At 35.8% G+C, this 26,269-nt stretch overlaps 1 long non-coding RNA gene across 1 annotated transcript in view; it reads right to left on the bottom strand.

Moving 5' to 3' along the window:
- LOC145722664 (uncharacterized) overlaps positions 1-26,269 on the bottom strand; it is a 365,883-nt gene that overhangs the window by 42,590 nt on the left and 297,024 nt on the right. The window lies entirely within an intron of this gene.

The raw sequence follows: 26,269 nt of genomic DNA on the forward strand, positions 1-26,269 counted from the left end.
AAAAGAGAATTGCTAAATTATATGTCAATTCTTTATTAATCTGTAAGACTGAGGTAAATGGCCCAGGTCTTATTCATCATTTTATTCTGAGCACCTAGGCGAAAAGGCTGATACACAGTGGACATTCAGAAATTCATTCACTGAATAAATAAAACATTTTTCAAGCTGTAAAGACTATTAATATTACTCTAAATTTTTTCATCTTCATGCCACCTTTTCTGATTGATTGTGTTTTTCTTTTTGCCTATGTCATTACCTAGTTTCAAGTTTCTTCCCTGAAATGTTTTCATATTAGTATAAATATTTATTTGTCCATGTTGAATAGAAAAGAGTGATCTAATTAGATAAATATCCCTTTTTAACTGATACATTTCACTGATACCGTCAACATAGCTAGAACCTCTTAAAATTAATTTCTAGTAAGAATATAAAACATACAAATTAGTTAATTTTTTCTTTGGTAACAAAGTATTTCAGTATCATGGTGTGCCTTTGGGCCATAGGGAGATAAAAAGACAAAGAAGGGGGCAAAGAGAAAAACTAATACTTTTTTCTAGGCCTCCATGTGCTGACAGTGTGTTATCTTCAGTTTTATAGAAGAGATAACTGAGACTCAGAAAGATTGAGTAACTTGCTTATGGTCACATATCTGATTGGTAGCAGAGCTACTCACGTGTTTAACTAAAAAAATCTTGCCATCTTTCCGCTAAACCATTTTATAGTACTCCAAAAATATAGTTACTTGGTGCTATAGATAATTTAAACTCTGCTGAAAATTTATTTTGAGTTAAGCCAAAAACATTTATTTTTCTATAACCATATATTTTAATAAGTACTTGAAAACCATGTTGCAGCCAAAAGCTCTTCTACTCTGCCCTGTGTTGGGTAGAGAACATACCTTCATTCTGAAACTTAATGAGCCTTTAGTAGCCTTATCTGACTTAATGGATTTTGTTCTGTGATTCTCTTTCACGTTTTTTGTTGAGAAAAGCATCCGATATTTGGCCACCAAATTAAAGTGGCAATTCACGCTCTTGATTTTTTAGCCCAAGGTTTATGAGTCCAGTACTGTTCTGAGATTCAGTCAGTCAATTTCTTGGGTAATTATATATAAAGTTTAAAAAATATTCTGTTTATATGATCTTTCTAACTGACTTAGAATCAATTTCATTCGAAAGAAAAATTTATGGTGGATTCATAGATTTCCTTTTCTTTCCATCAAATAATTACAAATATTCCTGTTATTCCTTTTGAATTGTGTCATGTTTTATTTTCCACTCAATTCCAATCCCTGATAAATCATTGAAGAGGTTTCTTTGGAAAATACTAACATTTGAGAAAACAACCTCTGAAACGAATTCTCCCAAACATGGTGATTTTATTTTAATTAAAATAATTTATAAACCCCAACCTGCTACTTTACTAAGGGACTTTTCAGAAACTTGATGTGCAGTGTGATTCTGGAGGAGGAAGATAAGGTGAAGCACATTTCCGAATTATTTTTTATTGTTGTTACTTGTAATAATAGTAGTGACACAGCTACGTATCCAGAATGTCCACTTTGGGAATGTTGCTGTAACTATGTAACTTGGAGGGTGAGTGTGTGTGTGTACACTTATCTACACGCAACACAAAACCAACAAAAAAACTTCTCCTGTGAAATAAACTATCATGTATTTATGACAAATGCCAAAATAAGATTGCATGGTAGGCGTATTATAAAAACCTACCAATTATAGAAAATCGTGTTATATCATCAGCCTTTACCAAGTATATCACTATATGTGAAATGTGCTGGTCAATTTGGAAGATACAAAGAGCTATAACATCTAGTCTCTGACTTTAGAGGTTTAAGCTAAATGGAAAGACAGAGCATATTTATACATTCACAAATAAATGCAATGAAAAGTCAGCATATACATGTCGGATAGTAATAAATAGAATCAGAATCAGAGAGGGGGTAGAGAAATCCTTGTGAGTTCGGGTAGTCATTAAAGTTTTATAGAGACACAAGAGTCAAACTGGCCTTTGAACTATATGTAGGATTACATAGTTGGAGATGGGAATGGGATGTTCTATAAAGGAGGACGGCACATGCTCAGTGAGAAAGTGATGATGTGGAAAGTCTGTTTCGGAGATGGATGGGGCTCTAGTGGAAGATCTCTGTGCAAAAGTAGGTATGAAGTGGGAAAAACAGTTGTGGAAACTGAAACCCCCAGGTAGGCATTTAGACCTCATCCTATCTGGGAAATGTTTGAATGATATTTTAGGAAAATTAATCTGTGAGCAGCACACAGTATTATTTGAAACGTGGTGAGATGGGGAGGAATGAGGGGGACAAGGGCAAGTGCAGTGAGGTCAACAAGACCACCACATGCATTTATGCCGGTTGTGCCTGGAACATTTCTGGGGTACTATCATATAAACTTATACATCTGTGTTCAGTGACTTTGCAGGTAAAAGGGAGATAAGGAATAAAAGGTATCAAAATGGAGGACAAAGAGTAAAGAAATGCAGGCAAAGAAAGCTTTAAATTAATGCAGCAAAGTAGGGCCCCGATTAGCAAGGTCAAATTATTTTTCAAAAAAAAAAAAAGGAAAATCTGTGCATGTGTGAAGTTCAAAGAAAAGGAGGCAATGGCAGAATGATTAAAGAGAGATGTACTTAAAAGAACTGGTTTCTAAAAAGGTTGGGATAGAAAGCCCAGATAGAAGATCTTGTTTTTGATAACATTTGGATACTTTTATTTTTGAACCAAGAAGGAAAGAAGCAAAAATGGACACAGATCATTCCATCATTATTTCCTCAAAGAACTACTACAGATACAGGTGGACTAACACACATATGGAATAAGTTAGAGAAAAGTCAGATGATTCTGAGAAATGCCACTATTCGTCCAGCTGGGAAGGTTGAGAAAAGATTTTCTTATGACGCTAGGACTAAGTGGTTCTATCTGTTACAAAGCTGAATTTTAATATCTGGTATTTTAGAGCCAAAAAATAAGCCCTAGTGTGCCCTCCAGCATATCTAGCTATCTAACAATATATTCAGAGGGACAAGGGAGGTGAGATATCCATTTTACTCATTAGTCAATAAATTTGTTGTTAATGTCACATCAACCTTATGTTGTTAGGTCACTTAACTCTATAATTATACAACTTTATCAATTAATTAGGTTATGTAATTAACCAATGAATATTTACTTAACATTTTACAATGATCAAAATATTGGGCTGGCATTTAGAGGCTACCTAAACTTATAATATTTGTCATTATCCTCAAGCAACATACTGTATCATTGGCAAGACTACACACACACACACACACACACACACACACACACACAAATAGGTATAATAAAATACCCAATGGTTGGGGCACCTGGATGGCTCATCTGTTAAGCTCTGCCTTCAGCTCAGGTCATGATCTCAGGGTCGTAGGATCAAGCCCTGCCTCAGGCTCTCTGCTCAGCGGGGAGTCTGCTTCTCCCTCTCCCTCTGTGCTCCTGAGCTCCTGAGCTCATGTGCTCTCTCTCTCTCTCTCTCAAAGCAATCAATCAATCAATCAATCAATCTTTAAAAAAAATACCAAATGGTTGGTAAAGCTAACAAGTATTATGGGAACTCAGAGGAGAGACTAAGTGATCATTAAGGGGCAAAGCTTTGTAGAAAAGTGTGGCTATCCTATACCTTGAAAGCTAAATAGTGATATGTATTATACAGTTTGATTTAAATGTGTGCTCTTGTTTAAAACCAAAGGGATGGGCGCCTGGGTGGCTCAGTTGGTTAAGCGACTGCCTTCGGCTCAGGTCATGATCCTGGAGTCCCGGGATCGAGTCCCACATCGGGCTCCCGGCTCAGCAGGGAGCCTGCTTCTCCCTCGGACCCTCTCCCATCTCGTGCTGTTTCTCTCTCTCTCTCTCTCTCAAATAAATAAATAAATAAAATCTTTAAAAAAAACTAAAAATAAATAAATAAAACCAAAGGGATATGATAATCCCAGGTATGTTTACTATAATTTGTAGTGCATATTATATTCATGAGTTCTGTTTTACTTATAACTAAATTACCATTTTGGACTATTATAGTCTTTAATAATAGACATTTAATTTTTCCCTAAAAGTAATACACGATTTTAATGGGAATCCTAGAAAATATAAAGAAGTACATATAATATTGTATACTTAAATGTAGATAAAACATGATCCCACCAGATATAAATACTATTAGCATACTGCCATATGTTTTCCTACTGCAGGTTTGAATATTTTAATGTAGCTCTTATCTGAGTCTGTCTTGTACTTCTTGACTCAATTCTTCCATTAGAACATCTGCTCCCTGAGTTCAGTAAATGGAATTTACCTTTGTAGTTCTTTATTGCATAAATCACAATTTTCCCCACATGTGTAGCAAGAAATAGGAAACACTGCTTGCTTTTCACAGTAGATCAGTAAATACCTCCCTTTTAAATTTAAATTTTCTGTAAATAAAAGTTTGTCACTCCCAACTTGTTTTCAAACCTAGATTTGAAAAACACGTCTTACATGTATCTTATTGTAGTTAAAAGGCCTCTTAGGTATGAATTCCCCCTGTTCATTATAAGTGATGCTTGAAGATAAAGTCCTTTTTCTTGGTTATAGGTACATGATCTAAGTTCCTGTCCCACCCTTCCTCCCCAGGCTACATATGAGATTTCTTTTTCAGAAGATTTTAGGTTTCCAAGACACTGATTCATTCTGAAATCATTATGTGCTCTGGAGTGGATGAAATTCTGAGAAATTGTTGGCAGCTGATTTCTACGGAAGGAAGTCCTTAACCATGTATAGCACAGAATGAAATGTTCTAGAACAAATGTCTGTAACTTTTGTTCTTACATTATTGCTTCTCTGAAGGTTTATGTGGTCTGCTAGAAAGTGTTACTTTAACCATGTTGAAAAATCACAAATAGGATTTTGAATAGAGTTGGACTTCCCAATAATTGAATATTTGCTCTGTTGTCTATGAGTCAACATATTTTGTTTTTTTAAGTTTCAGACAAAGAAACCGAAAAATAGTGGCATGCCACAGGAAACTCTGTATACTTAAATACCTAAGTATAAGTATACCTATAAGGGGAGAGAGCTTGCTAGATCTATTAATGGAAGTAGCTCGTATCTACACAAAGGAGCATGATAGGGCTATAACTATTTTTTTAAAGTAACTCTAAAAATATACTTATGGACAGCATTTTTATTGAAAAACAACATATGCAGATGGTAAAAAATTCTAACAGGTCCATAGACTTTCTTCTTAAAAGCTATTACCAGTTGTGTGTAATCTTCTAGGAATATATTTTTGTATATACAAGCATATTTAATCTATTTTTTTCCATAGATGGAAATACAGTGCTTACATTATTTTGCAACAAACTTGTCTTTTATGTCTTTCATTTAAAAAATTATCTTAATAGTATATCTTGGGAATTATCCTATATCAGTGTATGCCTATGTATATGCATTGTATTCATTATTATATTTTTTATATAGATACACTACAATTTATTGCTGTATAGATGAATATGCATTGTTTCTCACATTTTTATATTTCAAACAATCTTCCAAAGAATATTCTTGTATATCCTATCTTTTCACGTATGTGAAATAATAGCTGTAGGATAATTCTGGTACAGGCTACACAGAAGACCAAGAGACAAATTCTTGACTCTTTGATTTGATGCCAAGATGTAAAGTCTTGGAAGTTTTTTCCAAGACTGTAGAAACTGAGTTTAGCAAAACTATTATCACTTGAATGATCAGAAAACTTTGCTTGAAGGGAAATGGCAGGTCAGCTCCTTGGGTTGTAGGGTAAAATGCCTTAGGGAAATAGGCCTTGGATGTAGTTCAAGTACTTATAAGCCTTTGGGAGCTATCCAGAGTACTGAAGCGCTGCCACAGGAAGCAGTCTGTTCCAGTAGACCAGAAACCTCAGTTTCCCAATTATTTTTTTTTTTATGTCTCTCCTCCCTTGGATCTTGCCCTTGAGATTCTGAACACTTCTAACTCAGCTATCACACCTCAGCTGCTTCTTCCCCTGTTTTTAACTCACCCCATCCTCCATCAGCCTCAAATCCAAGTCTATTATGTCTGTTTTTCCAAACAACACCAGCTGTGACCCAGTCTGACCATTTGATGTCAGGATTCCAAGGTAAATAAGCTAGCAATGCACCACTAATGTCACTTGAATTTGGCTGATTCCTGATAATGGTCTCAGGTTATATAGCTATGCACAAATCAGTTCAAAGCTACATCAGAAGGTAATACCAGAGTATCCTGGAACTTTCTATTGCAGAGTTTTGCTTTCCTTCCTAATATAAAGAATGAACTTCATAATATAACAGAATGACTTATTTATTCATGTAAGTCATAACTGCTTGCAAATTTCTTCTGAAGCAAAGAATTTTTTTCTTCCTGCTGAAAGCATGACAATGGATAAATTCAAAGCCAACATATTCTGCTCTATTACTTAGTTTTGAGATCCAGACCACTTAATACATTCACTATTTGTGAGGGAGTATCTGAATTCCTAGAGCTTTTCAGCTGGCAAAACATAGGAAAGATATTTTTCTATATTTTTGGCTTACATACTCTTGGAAATCCTCTCTCTAAAGGACTCAAACTATAGGGGATAGAACAAAGGGAGGGTCTGGTATAGTTCTCTCATCTAGACTATATGAAAGGGTGGTGGGGAGGAGAATCCTTGATTATAAATATAAGGACACATAGTCAAAATTGGCTCAAACAAAACAAAGTTATTAGTTAACATGCCTGAACAGTCTAATAATGCAGATTCACAGGCCTCAGATACCATCACCTAGGTTCTCTATTTTTGGCTTTGCTTCATCTGTGTTGACTTCCAGCTCAAATATGTGGTCCCTGGATGGTAGTATGGTGACCACAAAAGCTTCAGCCCTACATCCTCCCAGATTCAAATTCAATGAATCCCTTTTCCCACTCTAGCAAAAGCCTAAGGCAAACTATCACTGTTCTGATTTTCTTTGCTTTTAGTCATATTGCTTATCCCCAAACAATCACAGTAGATGGGGTATGGAATTTATTACTTACTTATTTTTGGATCTCTTCTACCCTGGATCTGCTGAGAAAGTTGATTATCTCACTTATAAAAAATTCATGGAATTCTTATCAAAAGAATATAGAATGGCCAATAATAAAAACAAAGATAAAATAAAAATAAAATATACACTACATAATGGAAAGTAGAAAATATACTAAGGGTAAAACTAAGGAGTAGTAGTTATTTAATAATATATTGAAAAACTAACATTTATTAAAGGTTTTATTTGTATTGTGCCAATTGTTCCCTGGTAGGTTCTTATTAGGTAGGTAATATTTTTATGATTTTTAATAATCATATATAATTATAAAAATAAATTATATCTTTTTTAAAACAAGATAGAAATTCATTTTTTTATGAATGAGAAAGTTATATCTTGCTCCCAATTATCTTTCCCATTTCTCAAATTAAAGGATTCATTAAAGTGGGTGAAACCTATTCATAGAAATTCGTAAAACTTTAGCGTGGGGACTGACATTATACTTGCTAAAAATAGATATGAACACTTTGTTTCTTCCAAACTTATCATATGCTTTCAAAGTACATAGCATATAAACAGTGACCCTTTTTTGACCTAGAGTACCCCTTAACCATTCTCTTCCACAAATGGCAAGGATGGACAGTATAAGCAAAATTGGCTCATTATATTATCCACATAAATCCATCTATGATGGTACTTGATTATTAAGGATCAAAGTAACAACCTATATAGGTTGTTTGTATTGTTGGTAACTGTATTGCTTCCAAAGGCATTTTTCCTTCAAACTGCCACTGGAACACAGCAGTAGTCAGTCCCTGCATTTGGCTCTTTGGATGGTCAGGAAACAGTATTACTTTATACTACTTGTTTGTCGTCCTTTTCATTTATTTGTTCCTATTATCTTATACTCATTTTTTTGGATACAACTCTGCTAACAATTCTCTTCTTCTTAACTTAGCTTTATACCATATCCAAAACTTAGGTATGATGCTTCAGAAGATTCTTATCTTGGCTTCATATCACAGTGGTAATATTTTTGAGGTTGCTGGTTGTCCACAATTTTCTTAATTCGCTTTTTCCATTTTTTATAGTATAGTAATACTTAACATCTATTTAGCATCTACAGTCACCAATTTCTTATTTTATATGGCACCTTTCAAGTTAAGTAACTATTTTATCATCAAGAAACTCAAACATTGATTTGGTTTACTTGAGGAAAAAAATGAACAAAAACAGAAAACTAGTGATTAATAAATAGAATTCTCATCTCTTTCCTTTGAATTATATTCTTAAACAACAGAATATATCTAGAGGACTGCTAGTACATGTATGTACTGCCCCTTTGAAGTATATTTTCTATATATGCTCATGCAAAGGAGATCCTCAGAGATTTTTTTTTTAATTTATAGCTTAAAAATAAGTAAAAGGATAATGTGAATTTCTCAGTAGTTCACACTAATGTTGGAAATATAAGAATTAAGGAATTAATAAGACTGGAAGAGTAGAAAGCTAATAAGTTTTATGGAGGAGTAATTGGATAATTAATACAAGCTTATATGCATCTTATTGTTCTTTAATTATTTCAAAAGTGTTAATCTTTTATCCCCCTCACTACATTGCATTTCCTTTGAGTATCAGGATGATAGAATTTGTTCTTTGAAATCCTAGGTCTTTCAATGTGGAGATCAAATTTAGTGGGTTTTGAATATTGACCCTAGGAAGATAGCTAATCCAACTGAATGAAATATATCTACATTTGGCCACCAATGGAAACCACATAACAATCTCATCCACAGCCACTTAAGTTATTTATGTGACTGGGACAGGATAACATTTATTAACATCTTCCCTTTTCTGAATCATCATAGGGAATCCTGTATTTTGTGAGGAACCTTCAGAGAGGAGTGGGCGAGGGAGGCAGCAGAAAAGACTGGTTATTTGCGTGGGTCCTGGTGCCAGACTTCCTGGCTTAGAAAGGGTCTGGATCTGCCACTGACTAGATGTGGGAACTTGGACAGTTTACTCAACTTCTCTATAACTTTAACTAGGGATTTTAATGGAATCTATCCTATACTGTTTTTGGAGAACTAAATGGGGTAATAGAGTCAAGTTTATAGAAAAGAGACTGCAACATACTAAACATTAAATAAGGGTAAGCAATGATTATAGGTAGGGAGAAGAGTAAAGACTTGGTAAATAAATTAACATAATATACAAAATAAAAAACCAAGAGAAAGAAAAAGAGGCAGAGGGAGTGGGAACTGGGGAAGACAGGATAAGGGGAGAATTTGATGAAACATTTTGGGGAATGATCAAATGTGAAGAATGTGGGGTTCTGCAGAGCAGGAAAGGAGATATAAGAGAAAAGAGGTATAAAATGTTGCCAGGATTGATCATAAACTACATTTTTCTTTAATATTCTCTGAGAGCCATGAATAAAGAATGGGACTGCTTTTTAGATTTATTACAGGGGAGAGAGAGGATTTGTGTAAATTGGATACTATTTTAGAACTAAGCCATATAAATCCTCACTTTCACAGGTTTTATTTATATGTTCCTTGATTCTCTGTCTTTTCTGTCTAGTCCTTTTGGTTATTGAGTTAAAGCCAGAGCCCTAGGAAAATATGAGTGAGAAGAGCAATGCAGAGCTTATACTTGAGGCTCGTGGTAGAGAGAGGGCATGAAAACAAAGAGTCTCTTAGCCCCCTCATGAGCTCATAGGTGTTGAGCCAAGGAAATTGACAGGCATATTTTACCATGATCACTTTCATTAGAAGAGTTCAAGCCCATCTGAATCTGAAGATGCCTCCAGCTGCTTTTTCAATTGTTTATGTGTGATATTCATTACCATAGTTAGTATAGAAAACCAGTTTCTAAAAGCAGTGTAGCTCTGATACAATGCTTATAAGAAAGTGAGTTTTAATGGCTTTGGGGAAAGTAAAATAATATATACATTAAAATTAAAAATCCAGATAAACTTTGTTCCATTGATTTGATATCTGAACATCATTCTAGAAAAATAAAAGCACAATATGTAAGACTATGAATACACATACACACAAATAAGTTAGAACTACGTGTGAATGAAGTGAAAAACATTAACAGGCACATGTATGATCCTAGTGGGCATGTGGGGGTGGGGAGATAAACTGAAACCTGTATCAAAATACAAGAATATGAGCAGTATAATATTAAGACAAAATGTGGAAAAGAAAATACAACCCATAATTTTACTATTAATGCATTAAAAATGAATAGGCAAGGATGGCTGCATAAGTATCCAGCTCTTGATTTCGGCTCAGGTCATGATCTCAGGGTTGTGAGATGGAGCCCCACATCAGTCTCTGTGCTGAGTATGGAGTCTGCTTGACATTCTCTCCCGTTCTCACTTTGCCCCTTCTCCCTGCTCACCCGCATGGGTGCAGGCATGCTCTCTCTCCCTCAAATAAATAAATAAAAATCTTTTTAAAAATGAATATGTATTTGAAGAAATGATCAGCAAAATGAAAAGGTAACCTTTGGAATGGGGGGGAAATACTTGTAAAATACATATCTGATAAGGCGTTAATATCCAAAATATATAAAGAGCTCATACAACTCAACAGCAAAACAAAAGCAAACAAACAAACAAACAGAAAATCTAATTTATAAGCAGACAAAGGATCTGAATAGACATCTTTCCAAAGAAGATATTCAAATGACCAACAGGTACATGAAAATTTGCTCAACATCAATAGTCATTAGGGAAAAGCAAATCAAAACCACAATGAAATATCACCCCACACCTATTAGAATGACTATTTTTTTAAAGATTTTATTTATCTGTCAGAGAGAGAGAGAGAGAGAGAGCACACAAGCAGGGGGAGTGGCAGGCAGAGGGAGGAGCAGGCTCCCCGCTGAGCAGGGAGCACTTTGCGGGGCTCCATCCCAGGACTCTGGGATCATGACCTGAGCTGAAGGCAGACGCTTAACGAACTGAGCCACCCAGGAGTCCCTAGAATGACTATGATCATAAAGAAAAGAGATAAATGCTGGTGAGGATATGGAGGAAAGGGAATCCTTACAGACTGTTGGTGGGAATGTATATTAGTATAGCCATTATGAAAAATGGTATGGAAGCTCCTCATAAAGTTAAAAATAGAACTGCCATATGATCCAGCAATTCCACTTCTGGGCATATATTCAAAGGAAATTAGATCACTATCTCAAAGGCACATCTGTACACCCATGTTCACTGCAGCATTATCTATAATAGCTAAGACAAGAAAGCAACCTAAATGTCCATCAACAGGTGAATGGATGCAAACATACATACACTGGAATACTGTTCAGTCATTAAAGGAAGAAAGTCCTGCCATTTGTGACAACATGGGTATTACACAAAGTATAATAAGAGAAACACAAATACTGCATGATTTCACTTATATGTGGAGTCTAAAAACAAAAACCAAACTCATAGAAAAAGAGATTAGATTTGTGGTTACTGAAAATAGGGGGTGGTGGTGGTGGTGGGGAGTTGGTTGAAGGTAATCAAAAGGTACAAACTCCAGTTATAAGATAAATAAATACTGGGGATGTAATGTACAATATGATGGCTATAGTTAGCAACTTTCAAATATACCATTATGATAGTATTAAAATATTAGAACCTAAAAGTTCTCACCACAAGAAAGAAACTTTTTTTGTAATTATATGAGGTGATGTATGTTAACTAAACATATTGGGGTAGTCCTTTCACAATATATGTAAGTCAAGTCATTATGCTGTACATTTTAAACTTATACAGTGGGATATACGCACTCCAGTGTTTACAGCGGCATTCTCTACAATAGCCAAATTATGGAAACAGCCCAAGTGTCCATCAACTGATGAATGGATAAGGAAGAAGTGGTATATATATATCTATATATACACTAGACACACACACACACACACACACACACAATGGAAGATCACTCAGCCATAAAAAAAAGAATGAAATTTGCCATATGCAATGACATGATGGAGCTAGAGAGTATTATACTAAGTGAAAGATATTCATCAGAACATTTGTCAGAAAGATGAACACCATATGATTTCACTCATGTGTGGAATTTAAGAAACAAAACAAACAAGCAAAGAGAAAATAAAAAGAGATAGGGAGGCAAACCAAGAAAGAGACTCTTAACTACACAGAGGGAAGATGGGTGGGGGGATATGTTAAATAGGCGATGGGTATTAAGGACTGCACTTGTTGTAATGAGCACAGGATGAGGTATGGAATTGTTGAGTCACTATATTGTACACATGAAACTAATATTACACTGTATATTAACTAACTGGAATTTAGATAAAAACTTAGAAAAGTATAAAAAATTAACTTATACAGTGCTATATGTCAATTTTATCTCAATAAAACTGGAAAAAGTGACAGTAGAAATTAACTTTCAAACCTTAGAGATCTACATTACCATAAGGTGAAAGTTAATGAGGAATAATAAAGATAATACAAGCTAAAAAGGGAGGGTGTTGTTTATAATTATGGAGGGATGTTACAAATTGGGACTCCCTGAGCAAAGAACATATAGTTATCCTACTTACAATTCGCCCACAGCTGCATGAATATTCAAACCCCAAACAATTGTCAGGACCACTGAATTTTGGTTTCTCAGAGCCTTTCAGATAATCAAAATATGTGAGAATTCATAAAGAGCTTAGAGATATCATCTAGTTGAGTTACCTAGATTTATAGAAGAGAAATCTGAAGGTCACATAAGAAAAATGACTTGTCCTAGGTCACACAATTCTTTGGCACTAAAGTTATTTACAGATCCCAGGAGTTGATACCCAGGGTAATATTCTACTATAACAATTTCATAAATAGTATGAATACTATAAAAGTACTAGCATCTTTGGGCACGTGGGTGGCTCAATTGGTTGAGAGGCTCTCGATTTTAGCTCTGGTCATGATCCCGAGGTCGTGGGATCGAGCCCCACATGGGGCTCTGTGCTCAGCATGGAGTCCGCTGAGATTGTCTCCCTCTCCCTCTGCCCATTCTCCCTTTAAATAAATAAATAACGAAATAAAATCTTAAAAAAAAAAGTGCTAGCATCTTGACTTCTTATCCAAAGTCAAGATTTCTTGCTTTCGGGTAGATGGTGTTTCCATATCAGGGATCAATAATGTAATGTTTTCATTAGAAAGGTATGAACTATCAACCTAGAACAGAGTTTGTATATCTGAGCATAGGACACCTGATTTTTTTTTTATCATAAGTCACCCATCCTTTTATGAGGTTTACAATGCACCATTTGTGCATGAAGATTAACCACTGGTTCAACAGTCCAATCTAAATAGTGCCAGTAGCAGATTCACATGGTTCCCAGAGAGACAGATACTATGCTTATAGTCCAAAAGTATCACAAGAATATACAAGTCAGGTGTCATGGAGACCTGAAACTCTGCTGAAGACAGTGTAACTTACTCAGGATCAGTCCAGAAGTGGCTTCCAATGAGAAGGTTGTGGCTTGAGGTGCCCAGAGTGTAAATGATTCACTCAGGGTTCTAAAGGGCCAGAGTAGGCAATCAAAAATTTTGGTGGTCAGGAGTGCTGCAATTTTCAGTGGGTTTATCAGTGTAGGCCTTTTGAGAAGGTGACATTGTGGCTGGATAGGACAGAGGACACAAGATAAAGGACAGGATAAAGGATATTTAGTTCTGTGGGTGAGAGTTGCGTTCTAGATCCAAATTGACTGGATTGGAAATCCGAACCTACCACTTTGAAAAAAGTGACTTAATTTTTGATGCCTACTTGTCCTAATCCACAAAGTGGGGGAAATGAATTGGCCTTAACATTACAAGCTGTTGTATAAATGAGATACTACTCATGAGGAGCATGCCTGGAATAGGGCCTAAAGCACAGTGTGCAGAGATTAGATATTAGCTGTTGTTATCACTGCCTGCTGGGGCAGCCTCAGGACAAGCAGTGTGCCAGGGACCAGCCCTGCAAAGGGCGGCTCTCTCAACCCAACAGCCTTCAATGCCACATCACCTCCCTCATTATTTTGCAGTAGGAACACACTGCAGCAAAAAGATCAAAGCCTGTTTTCCCTTCCTTCTAAACTTCTGATGGGCTCCTAAAGTGAGAGAGATGAAAGTCTTTCCTCTGTATTTGCCACCTGTCAGCTAAGAGACCCCAAAAGGGAAGAGTATTTATTTATACCAAGGATATTCTGGCAACATAGCTTTTCTCAGAGTTGCCAAACTCCTCGGTGCCTGAATCCAGGTATCTTGGTATTTGTATAGTACCTAGAATAATTCCTTGCTCAAAGTTGCAGATTAATATATATAAATATGACATATGTAAATATACAAATGTTTGGCAATGGAATCATTGAAAGATTACAAAGATGGGAAGAAGGCTGGCATTGAAAGAATAAAACTACATAGGGAGTAAAGCTTGCAAAGCCTGATTTGGCTAATTTAAAAAATACAGTGAGACGAATGGAAATTATCAGCAAGAGGATGTGGAACCATCTGGAAAAAGAAACTGAGAGACATTAGCCTAAAAGAAGAAGGATGCCTGGAGTGAGAAGAGAATGAAGCAGAAATATAGAGAAAAAGAATAGAAAGTGGCAAGGAAGATGAGAAGATGGAAAATAGGTACGAGAGGCAGTCATAGAGTTTTATAGGAAGATAAAAACAGTAGATTGAAACAACTGGGTTTTTGGCAACCAGAAAAAAGATAACAGGCGTGACAAGCATGAAGCTGCACTGAATGTCTGTTCACAGACTATTTGTGACTCATTGATGCAGCTATTTCACAAGAGATTTGAAAAACTATTTGAGAGAAAATTGAAGATATTGTACACATAGGACTTTTTTATGGTTCATCGTGATTATTTACTTTTTGTTATAACATATAAAACTATTCTAAACTATGGCAATGATCTTCCTTCAAAATTTTGTGTAAATTGTTTTATTCTATATAAAAAGCACATCAGTTTGGAAATGTGTGGAAGGGATGCTTCTCAGCATTCAGTTTTATATCCCTGAAGCTAATTCCACTTCCATGCCAAGTAGATGTTGGAAATTTTCCGTTGATGATTACACAAATTTCAACAAGCCAAGCCATTGAGTCAGAGGATAGTTTATGGCCCATTAACAATACATTTGCTTCTCAGAACTGTAAACACGGCCTTATGGATCTTAATGTAATTGTTTAGGACGAGTGTGTTGGCAAGAATTGTTGGAGTCTGTTGACACAGTCTGGAAAGCAATGTGTTTTAAGCAAATCTGCAAAATGTTACCAACTCATTAAGCTAAGAGCTTAATGCCTCAGTGTTCTAAAGCAATTCTGTAAGATACATCTGAACAAGGCTGTATATCCATTTCTGGTTCTGCCATGATTGATGTGTATATAAAAGGGGCTGACTATATTTCTCATTGCATTATGCTGATAGTGTTTCATCATTATTGTTGCTTTCTTTTCTTAAACATTATTCTTTCATTCTGTTATATAACTAAAAGAATGCAGAGAAGCATTTATATACATTCTATGGAACAGGTTTTGCTGTATTGAAATATGCCATAGGGACTGCAAAGGTGCTTCCAAAATTATGTTCCCCAGACACGGTATTAATGCAAATACATTCCCACTCTCCTGTATGTTCCTTTAAAATTCAATCTTCCATAGGTACTTGAAACCAGAAGGGACTTTAGACATCATACAGTCTAACCTTGTTCTCACTGAAGCAACACTTTATAGAGTATCTCTGTTGGAGAGATCAAATTTTAGTACATTTCAAGTGAGGCAGTCTTGATTCAGTTAAAGTGTTTTCAAGTGCAAATAGAAGAAACACAACTCAAACAAGGAGAATTGGTTCCTAAAACTGAAAAATTCAGCAGTGTTTCTCATTTGCACCATGGGTGGTTTGAAGGTCTCAAAGTATATTACCACCACTGTTCACCTCTTCATCCTGCTTTTTTTCCACATGAATTTCCTCCCTGTTTTCTCTTTGAGGTACCATTCAGTGTTACATCTTAATATCTCCATGGTCAGCACAAAGGGAAATTCTGTTTCTAACAGTTCAAGGGTTGACTTGCACTAAACCAATGACCCACTTCTAAACCAAACACTGGACCCAGGGAAGAAAGATATGGAATGCTCAAGTTAGGTCATGTACTCACATACAGGGTGATTTTTTAATGTAACTAATCTGGCCTAGATTATTTTCAATTGTTTTCTTTCTTTCATCCTTACCAACACAGTGAGGCACAATTCTTTCTTTTACCTCAATAGTCGATTCCTTTCTACTGATACTGATACTGCCTGAATTCAAATTGTCATTGAGGCCTTCCCTGGGACTATAGTTAGAGATACCTCTTTGTCTCTAGTCTTCTCCTCTCTAAACTGCTTATATTGTTGTCAGAGTGATTAACTTTAAACTCATATTTCTCTACTGCCCCACACCAATCCTCCCATCCATCTCCTTTAAGATCGATTCATTCTTTTTCTTTCTGAAATTCTACTTTAAGTCAAGATCAGGATTTCTCTCTTCTACTATCCCATAATTTTCTCTACCTTCATTTACATTAGGTCTCAGATGCCTGTGTCCTCCAGTAGATCATGAGTAGATAGAAGGCACAAACCATATCTTATTCATTTTTATATCCACAAAAATACTGAGCCTGAGGTCTTACCCAGTCTTTCACTAAATGCTAGCCAAATTTAGTGAAATGTCGAACAGTCCAATTCAACAGTAAGTGTTTTAAGAATGCAGTCTGGGCCAAAGTACTCAAGGAAAGGCACACACATTGGTATGTAAGATTTTATAAATCTATTAAGTGAGAACCAAAGGTAGGTCCCAGTGTCTGGCCAACATCAGGAGATATTTTTCCATGGGTCTCTTGTATTTCTTGCAAGTGGAACACTAACAACTTTATTCTTTTTTTTTTTTTTAAAGATTTTATTTATTTGCGAGAGGGAGAATGAGAGACGGAGAGCATGAGAGGGAGGAGGGTCAGAGGGAGAAGCAGACTCCCCGCCGAGCAGGGAGCCCAATGTGGGACTCGATCCCAGGACTCCAGGATCATGACCTGAGCCAAAGGCAGTCGCTTAACCAACTGAGCCACCCAGGCGCCCCTAACAACTTTATTCTTATCTATATTTTCAGAGATATTTTTATTGAAAACATAGTCATTGAAAGCAAATCTAGTACTTCCCTCTACAGCAAAATGCATGCTTGCTTACGGTGCATCATAAAAGGTTCAGGTTTCCTTAGGGTTTCTGTGCTGTATGCAACCCATTGCATGTGCATGTGGCCCTGAATTGGCCCTCTTCACAGCGTACTGTGGACATTGGGTTACAGAAAACTGATACATGGAAATGGTGATTCTGTGGCTACTGCTACTGTAGAGAATGACAAAGCCTTTGCCTCAAACTCAGGTTTCTCATGTCTTCCGTCAGCATTCATGAAACTCTGGCAGGCTAAGTTGTTCATTTACAAGTAGGGAAAATCTCAGAACCTTCACTGTCCTGAACTGTTTGTGCCATAAGCATGCTCTAGAACTTCTTACTTACTTAGGGTACTCTAACTGTGGCAGTGGTATACCATGTTAATGATATACCACCAATGGGGTACCACTGGCAGAATGCCAGTTGTGGCCTTGTGTGACCACAATGGATAGTTTAAATATCTAGGATTGGGCCAACAATCTGCTTATAAAATCCATAAAGGATAGCAAGAACAAGCAGTAAATTCACAAATTATAGCTACAGTTATTGACTACCTATTATGTGCCAAGTGCATTAAATGAATTAATTTTTTGCATTCTGTATTCCTTAGTGAACAATACTACCACCTACCAAGGTGTATAAGCAAAAAACCTGGGTTTCTTCCCTAAGTTGTCACTTTCACTTTCCTCTATACCTAGCTAGACTTTTATTTCTAGGGATCTATTAATTTTTGAATCTCTGCTTCTTTTCATATCCACTACTTCTACCATAATCTCTCCCCCTCAAATAATGAAATAATCTCCTAAATCTTCTCCCTTCTCCCCATCTTGGGATCCTTACCATCACTTCAGTATACTGAATCAGAGTAAACATTCCAAAATGGAAATATGACCAAATTACTTTCTTAAAAAACCTATCGTGGACTCCCATTGCCCTCTGGATATAAGCTACACTCCTAAACTCCAGCTGCATTTAGCAGAGACTCTAAATGATAGTGATTAAATAAGACAGAAGTATATTTCTCTCAGGTACCATTTTGGAGATAGATCATGGTGATTCTGCTCATTGAAATTACCAAACAAGAACGTGCTAAAATAATCATGATTTATCTAAGTTGTGTAATTCTAGATAAACCAGTTTTTTTGGCTTTCCCCCCCACCATGAAAATACAGAGCAGAAAGCTTTTTTTTTTTTTTAAAGATTTCATTTATTTATTTGACAGAGAGAGAGAGAGCACAAGCAGGGGGAGCAGCAGGCAGAGGGAGAGGGAGAAACAGACTCCCCAGCTGAGCAGGGAGCCTGATGCGGGGCTCCATCCTAGGATGTTGGGATCATTACCTGAGCCAAAGGCAGACGCCTAACCGACTGAGCCACCCAGGTGCCCCAGAGCAGAAAGCTTTTGAGAGACCTTGTATTCCTGACTTTCTCTGATTATAGGAAAGATAATCCTGTAGAAATTTAGTTAAGAAAACAATAATTATCTTTTATTACTGAGTGATTCCCAAAGGGCCAGACATATCTGTTTCTCGATGCCTTTCAATCAAGTTTTATTTTTTTAAATTAACATTTTATACTATCTTTAGTACCTAATCCTCTTCATAGTATTTGTGGAAGCAGGATGAGTATGAATAAATACATAAAAATATTTTCTAGAATTTCTTTAGAAAGACATTTGCAGAGACTACTCTTAAATGAATAATGATAACAAGGGTTTGTTTAATCTTCCCTGAGAGCTTATGCTTTCAGAAGCAATCCTTGATATATTTTTACAAAGAAGCAAAGAAGCTTTGTGTCCTAATTATAACAATGTACAGTTATACGTAACATAAGAACTGATTAAAAATGGTGGTAGTGGGGGGGGGGCTTTGAATGCAAGGGAAATTCCAAATATTTATTACTTTTTATTCTTTTTAAAAGATATTTTAGTTGATATACCCACTGTCCATTTGTTTTCCCTTTCATCTTTACAGGAACATGGAATCAAAAGAATGAAATCCATCTACATCAAATTAAAATATACATGATCTGGGGCACCTGGGTGGTTCAGTTGGTTAAGTGTCTGCCTTCTGCTCAGATCATGATCTCAGGGTCCTGGGATTGATCCCCAAGTCAGGCTTTCCACTCAACGGGAGTCTGCTTCTCCTTGTGCCCCTCCCCCCACTCATGTTTTTTTTTTCTCTCTCTCTCAAATGAATAAATAAAATATTTTTAAAAATATACAGGATCTGTATCTATATATGTATTCAAAATAGATGTATAATGCTTGGAGGTAAGAGGATAAATTAAATCTTACATCCTGGAAAAATTTTATTAAACTTTAAAGAAAGTATTTTGGGTGAGGGAGGGTGCATGTTTACTAACCTTAGGTTATAGAGAAAACAGTCTTTTTCTTTTTATATATGTTCTTGCAATTGTAAAAGTTGCCTCATGGCATATAATATATTGACTTTGGCAGCTTGCACACACCTAGTCTTGCCAATACAGTTATTTGGAATTAAACTTTCTCTGAAATGTTTAATTGGAATCCTTAAATTGCTCAGCAAACTCACAGCCCAATTGATTGCCTGTCTTCCAAAGGGCTGCTCTTGACCACAAACCTCCAAAGTGCTAATTGCTTTACTGCCCAAAGCTCTAAGGACCAAAAGGTTGTGAACTGACTAGACACCTGACTCAGTTATTCATTTACAATATATTTATGTCACACATTATTACACAACAATCATAGACGCCTTGGTGTTCAATTCAGGATGTCTGCCTTAATTAGTCCCAATATTCACTTTAATGTGAAATGACTTGCCCCTTCGCAAAAACTTTGAAATCTGGAAAGTGAGGGTGATGGTGGTCAATAGTGATATGTGTTGAGCATAAGCTCTAGAAGCAATGCTGACAATAAAGTTTTTGAATGAAATTTGGGAGATGTTTGCATTTCTTTCACTTCTAGACTTTCCTCTGTCCTTCTAGACATTGTGGACTTGGCAAGAGTGCAACATAATTCATAAGCAGTTTTGAACATTGACCAGGTATCCTGAGCCTTAAAACAAGATGTTGAGTTTTGCATCATTGAAAAGTTAAAGGTATTTATTTATTAAAAGTGGATAGAATGAAGATATATAACCTCTATGACAAAATTTCTAATTAAAAGAAGTATCTCACAGAAGAAAAAAATGCATGGGAAGCAGGCTGGCAGTGAATTTTTCAATTATGTCAATCAGAAGTAAGATTTTCTTCTTCTCTTAAAGAAAAAGATGGGTCAAACCAATATTGGGTCAAACCAATAAAGGCAAAACCTTTATTTTGCCATTTACTAACCTCAAAAAAGCAAAAGACAATGTAATGATTTATGAGATAAAGACATATACTTGAGACAGGTTCATATGACTCATTTATCACTTTAAGTACATGATCTCTGTATAGTTTACATTAATCTATTGATTTGCTTATTAATCACAAACAGAAAATTGCTTCATTCATTTTTCAATATTGAGCATAAAATGCAATTACCAAATTCCAAATACCTAGCAAATCAGAGGCTAGCTGGCTTCAACCCTGACCTTATTATTTACTACTTATTTTAATGTGCTCTCTGATATAACCAAATAGAACCACTTACTCATCTGTAGGTACCCTCTTATGTTTGTTCATTTCCCCATCTTTGCTATTGCTGGTCTGTTGTTCTGGGAAACATATTTTTTCTAAATTTCCACAGCCAAAATTTTAACTATGTTTTAAGTCACCTTTAAATGTCTTTTCCTGGGGCGCCTGGGTGGTTCAGTCGATTAAGCATCTGTCTTAAGCTAAGGTCATGATCCCAGGTTCCTGAGATGGAGCCCCTCATCTGGCTCCCTGCTGAGTGGGGAGCCTGCTCCTCCCTCTCCTGCTCCCACTGCTTATGCTCTCTGTCTCTCTGTCAGATAAATAAATAAAATCTTTTTAAAAAATAAAATAAATGTCTTTTCCTTGTCCACCACTGTTCTGTCTTGGGGGAGGGAAATGATTTAAGTAAGACTGGAAGAATGTTTTTCTTCCTGTTGTGTAAAGGGGCTTAAGAGCAGAAGTAGAACAGTTACGAGGCTCTCAGAATAGTCTAAGGAAGAGACAATGATAACTGGGAACACAGGAAAATCAATGGAAAAGAAGAGAAATGGGCAGACTGTGTGTATGTATATATATATTATATATATATATGAAGTAAAATTAATTGGCCTTCCTCATGAATCAGATATAGACGATTAAGCTTGAAATGTGTATTAGAGACCCAAACTGATGGAACAAGAAGGCAAATAGATACAATTCTGGATCTCGGAGAAGAGTCAAGGCTGAAATTATGAATATGGTAATTAAAAGTACAGAATACCTTTAAAAGCCAAAAGAATAGAGGCAATCTCCTGGGGAGATATGTAGAGAGAAGAAGACTCTGAAATTACCAGAAAGGCAAGAAGAAAGAAGGGTTTGATTTTGCAGAAGTAAGGACTGTTAACTAGTGTCTTAGATGTTGAGAAAATGTGGGAAAATATCCATTGATTTTGGCAACATGGAAATCATCTGGAACTTTGACAAGGGTTTTGACAAGGAAATGTTTGGAGTATAAGCAAAATTGTTACAGGTAGAATTATGAACTGAAGTTCAGGAAATAGAGAAAACAATTAAGAAGTTTCACAATAGATGAAAGCTGAAAAATAGGGCAGAACTTATTGGACAATGTGGTGTTGAGGCAGGTTTCTCTTCTTTAATATGAAAGAATACGTCCACTAATGGGTATGATCCAGTGGAGAAGAGAAGACTGAAGATACAAGAGGAAGAAGTCAAGGTGGAACATTTTTTAGAAAGACTCTAGGGATTTGATCCAGGGGATAAGAAAGAGAGGTACTGGTCTTTGGTCGCAGAAATGGCAGTCCTCCATTTTATTATGAAGAAGAGAAGATAGATGCAGGGGCAGGTAGAGCAGAGATTTCATTGTGGGGATGTGAGATCTGGGAATCAGATAGCTTCCATTTTGTCAATGAAGTACTGGTTAAGGCCTTCCAGCATGGGAGCTGCAGAATGTAGGCCTGACTACCGGAGGAGAGAGGAGAATTTTTAAGAGTTGCCTCTGAAAGTGGGAAAGTGAGTTTACTGCAGAAGCAGATAAAATTTCATGGGGCACTATTGTGTGCCCAAATGAGATCTGAAATGGAAACTTTTCAATTTGATTCTGTGAGTTTCTTCACTCACATTCAACTGCATCTGGAAAGATGCAGAAGAAATCAGATTGCTATTTACTTTACATTATAGTTAAATATTCACATGTCTTATTTTTCCTCTATATAATAAAGTAATAAAGAAACAATATGGAAAACAATATAAAAAAATACAAGATTCCCATCTGTATTCCCCACAGCACTGAGCATATTACAATCTCTTAATAAATTTATCAATATATTTTGGAATGAATGAACATTTTCCTTGCTGTCTTTGTAAGCTGGGTAAAGGTTTTTTTCTTGGTTTTAGGAAAGTTAAACACTATTATTAATCACTGCTAAGGAAATGAATGTAAAACAGGAATGTCAGACTTTTTTTATCAGATTTAAAATAAAATACAGTGTTTTTTGAGGGGGATTGGTTTTTCATTCCTTTCAGTCTGTCAAGAAGTTTAAGAATATGTCATATTGAATCTTCCAAAATCATATCCCAAGGTGGAGAAGCACAAGAGCGGCTGAGAGACAAAACAGAGATGCAGAACATTTCCACAGATTGCCTCATTGCACTGTAAACGGTGCTGAGACAGTGGAGAGTGAGTGCTTGGTGATAGCCTGGGTTTTGTGCTGCAAATGCCAAACTGAATCATAAAACAGCTGAAACTGTGATGCCTGCTTGTCAAGCAACGTGACCTGAAGCTAATCTTGATGTGGAAACCCATTTGCATAATCGCAGAAATCCTAACATTTAAAAATCTTACTGTGAACCCTCAAGCTGCTATTCAATATTTTGGGTGACTTTGAGTTAAAATATTGACATAAATTCATAGTAAGTATAATGGATTTAGAAAACATGTCTTCAAGACTTACTGTTTGGAAACTAAAATATGCGTATATATCCACTATATATACCATAACACAACACAGAACCATGACCTGTCACTTTGGGAAATGAAGGCTGGCAGTTGCTATTGTTTTCCTTTTAATTGGCCTTAAAATAATCCAACTGAGTGATAGTATTCTCAAAGACTCATATACCTGACAGCTTGTCTTTATCTGAAAAAATAAGTTAAAATAAAAGACCCAAAATAAAATGATGAATGGAAAAAAATAACTGCTGAAAAGTATTTGGGGAATTATCTGGCTTTTCTTTCTGCTCTCTTCGTGTCCATAGAGAAATAGAATACATGAACTAATAAGCTTTGATCCTGTAAAAGGAAACTTCAAAAAGAGAGATTTCTTATGAAAATATAGTCTTATCATAACATGCTGCTTATGTACTTGTCAAGTTCTTGCCACATGCACACAAACTAAAATGCCATCATCCATTCAACTTACAGTCACTGAATACCTACTATGTGATTGGCGGTAGCTGTAAACAAGGAACAAAAGGTGATGTAAAGATAATGGCTGACAATGTTCAGATTGGATGGTCCGTAAAGGCCTTGCTGAGGAGATGATAATCGAGCTAAGATCTGGCTGATACAATGGACCAGTGCATGAAAATGTCTGTGGGGAGATTTTTTTTTTTCAAACAAAGGCAGTGGAAGGTAGTTTCAGAATGTTTATATAGGAAGATCTTAGGGATTTACTCTTTTAAGAGGAAAACCAGGAGAGATCCTGACATCTATCATTGCATAACAAGCATACTTCTTTTAATCAGACTGCATACCTATTTATTTTAGCTAGATGGTAGAAATAGATTAATAAAAAAAATATGATGATGTTAAAGCCCTCATTCAGTGTTGGATGAGTAAGATCTGTTCATGCTGCTCTTTGGGAATGAAGACATAGCAAATGCAGGTTTCACAAGGCAGGAAGGCACCAGTGTAACTGGAGTTGAGGAAGAAGAGTGGTGTGAGAAGAGAGGAAATGAAGTCAAGAAGGAGAGAGGCAGCAGATCATGTGGAGGATTGGGGTTAGGCCAAATTAAGATATATGTTTTTTTTTATTCTGAGTGCAGAGAACAGCTGTTGGAGGGTTTTAAATAGATGGGTAATGTGATTTTACTTATGTTTATTTATTCTGCTCTATTAGGAAAGGATTGAAGATGTGCCCAAGAGAAATCAAAGATACCAGTTGGGACTGTTACAGCAGTCTGGCTGGGTGATGACGGGGCTGTGAACTGGTCGGACACAATGGAAACTGAGAGAGGGTAGTTGGGTATGGAAGGTATCTGGAGGCAGAACAGGCGAGACTTATAAAGCATTGGATACTGGGGGGTAGTGACGAGGAAAACAGTAGCCTCAAACTGTTAATTGAAAGGAGAAAAAAAAGTGTATGTATGTGTCTGTTTGTGTGGGTGTATGATTGTTGATAATTTATATTTTAATACAACTGTATACTAGTTAGAATTTATGACATCAAGTTTCACTGTCTCTGTTAAAATTTTGAGAGCAAAATATAATGTTGACATACTCAACTAAAGTACTTCCTTTGTTAGTGATTGCAGTAGAAAATAAATAATATGGTGAACTGCTAAGGAAGAAAAAGTAAAATAAAATTTATTAAAAAGTATAAAGTAATTTCTAATCTCTTTTGTATTCATTTGTGTCATTAGCTACCATATACTTTAAAAATTTATAATCTCTAGATAATTTGACAATTGTTGAAGGCTTAGAAGATCTTAAAAACATGAATCCATTAGGACAAGATTTATGTGTTATACCAGTGAACATCATATATTTAAATATTACTTTATATTCCTATATGGTGGCAGACTGCAAAGCATTTTTCCATCAGTCATCGTGTTTTCTTTTTACAGCAATTATGTGAAATGCCAGAATAGCCATTATGATTATTAACCCACTGAGAATACCAAGACTTAGGTTAAACGACTTGCTTGATTGCTCAGATAATAATAGAAGAGTCTGACTCAAAACTCATGATCTCCAGTTCTAAATAAAGTTACTTTTCTATTACAGGGACAACACTCACACACACAAATACAGAAGTAGGTTTTAATTTAAACGTATGCTTATGTATAAGTTAATTTATCATATCTACTAGGAAACATATCTACAATACATGTTAATGCCATTAGACTACAGTGATATTCTTGGATAAAATACAGATCTAAAATAAAATATTTTGGAAAATTATAGAAAGAATTTGGAGAAATATATCTTCTCTAGAAAAATATATGCTAAAAAATGTAAGTCCTTAATACATTTTCAGTTAAATTTTGTCAGTGGTATAAGATAGGGGTCCAACTTCATTCTTTTGCATGTGAATATAATTTCCCCAAGATGATGTATTGAAAGGAATATTCTGCCCCCATTGAGTAATTTTGGCTCCTTGTCAAATATTACTTGATCATATATGTATGGGTTTATTTCTGGGCTTTCAACTCTGTTGTATTGGTCTATGTGTCTGCTTTTATGCCAGTACCATACTGTTTTGATTATAACAGCTTTGTAATACAATTTGAAATCAGGAAGAATGATGCCTCCAGCTTTGTTCTTCTTCCTCAGGATTGTTTTGACTATCTGGGGTCTTTTATGGTTTCATACAAATTTTAAAATTGTTTTTTCTTTCTGTGAAAAATGTCATTGGAATTTTGATAGGGATTGCATTGAATCAGTACATGGCTTTGGATAGAATGGACATTTTTGTTTGGTTGGTTGGTTTGGTTTTGTTTTGTTTTTTGGGTTTTTCCTCCAAATTGTTTAAATTCTAGTTAGTTAACATGCAGTATAATATTGGTTTCTGGTGTAGAATTCAGTGATTCATCACTTACATACAACACCCAGTGCTCATCACAACAAGTACCCTCCTTAATACCCATCA

The sequence above is a fragment of the Leptonychotes weddellii genome, chromosome 7 (genome assembly GCF_054177405.1).
Source record: "Leptonychotes weddellii isolate Sample4059 chromosome 7, ASM5417740v2, whole genome shotgun sequence".
Taxonomy (NCBI): domain Eukaryota; kingdom Metazoa; phylum Chordata; class Mammalia; order Carnivora; family Phocidae; genus Leptonychotes; species Leptonychotes weddellii.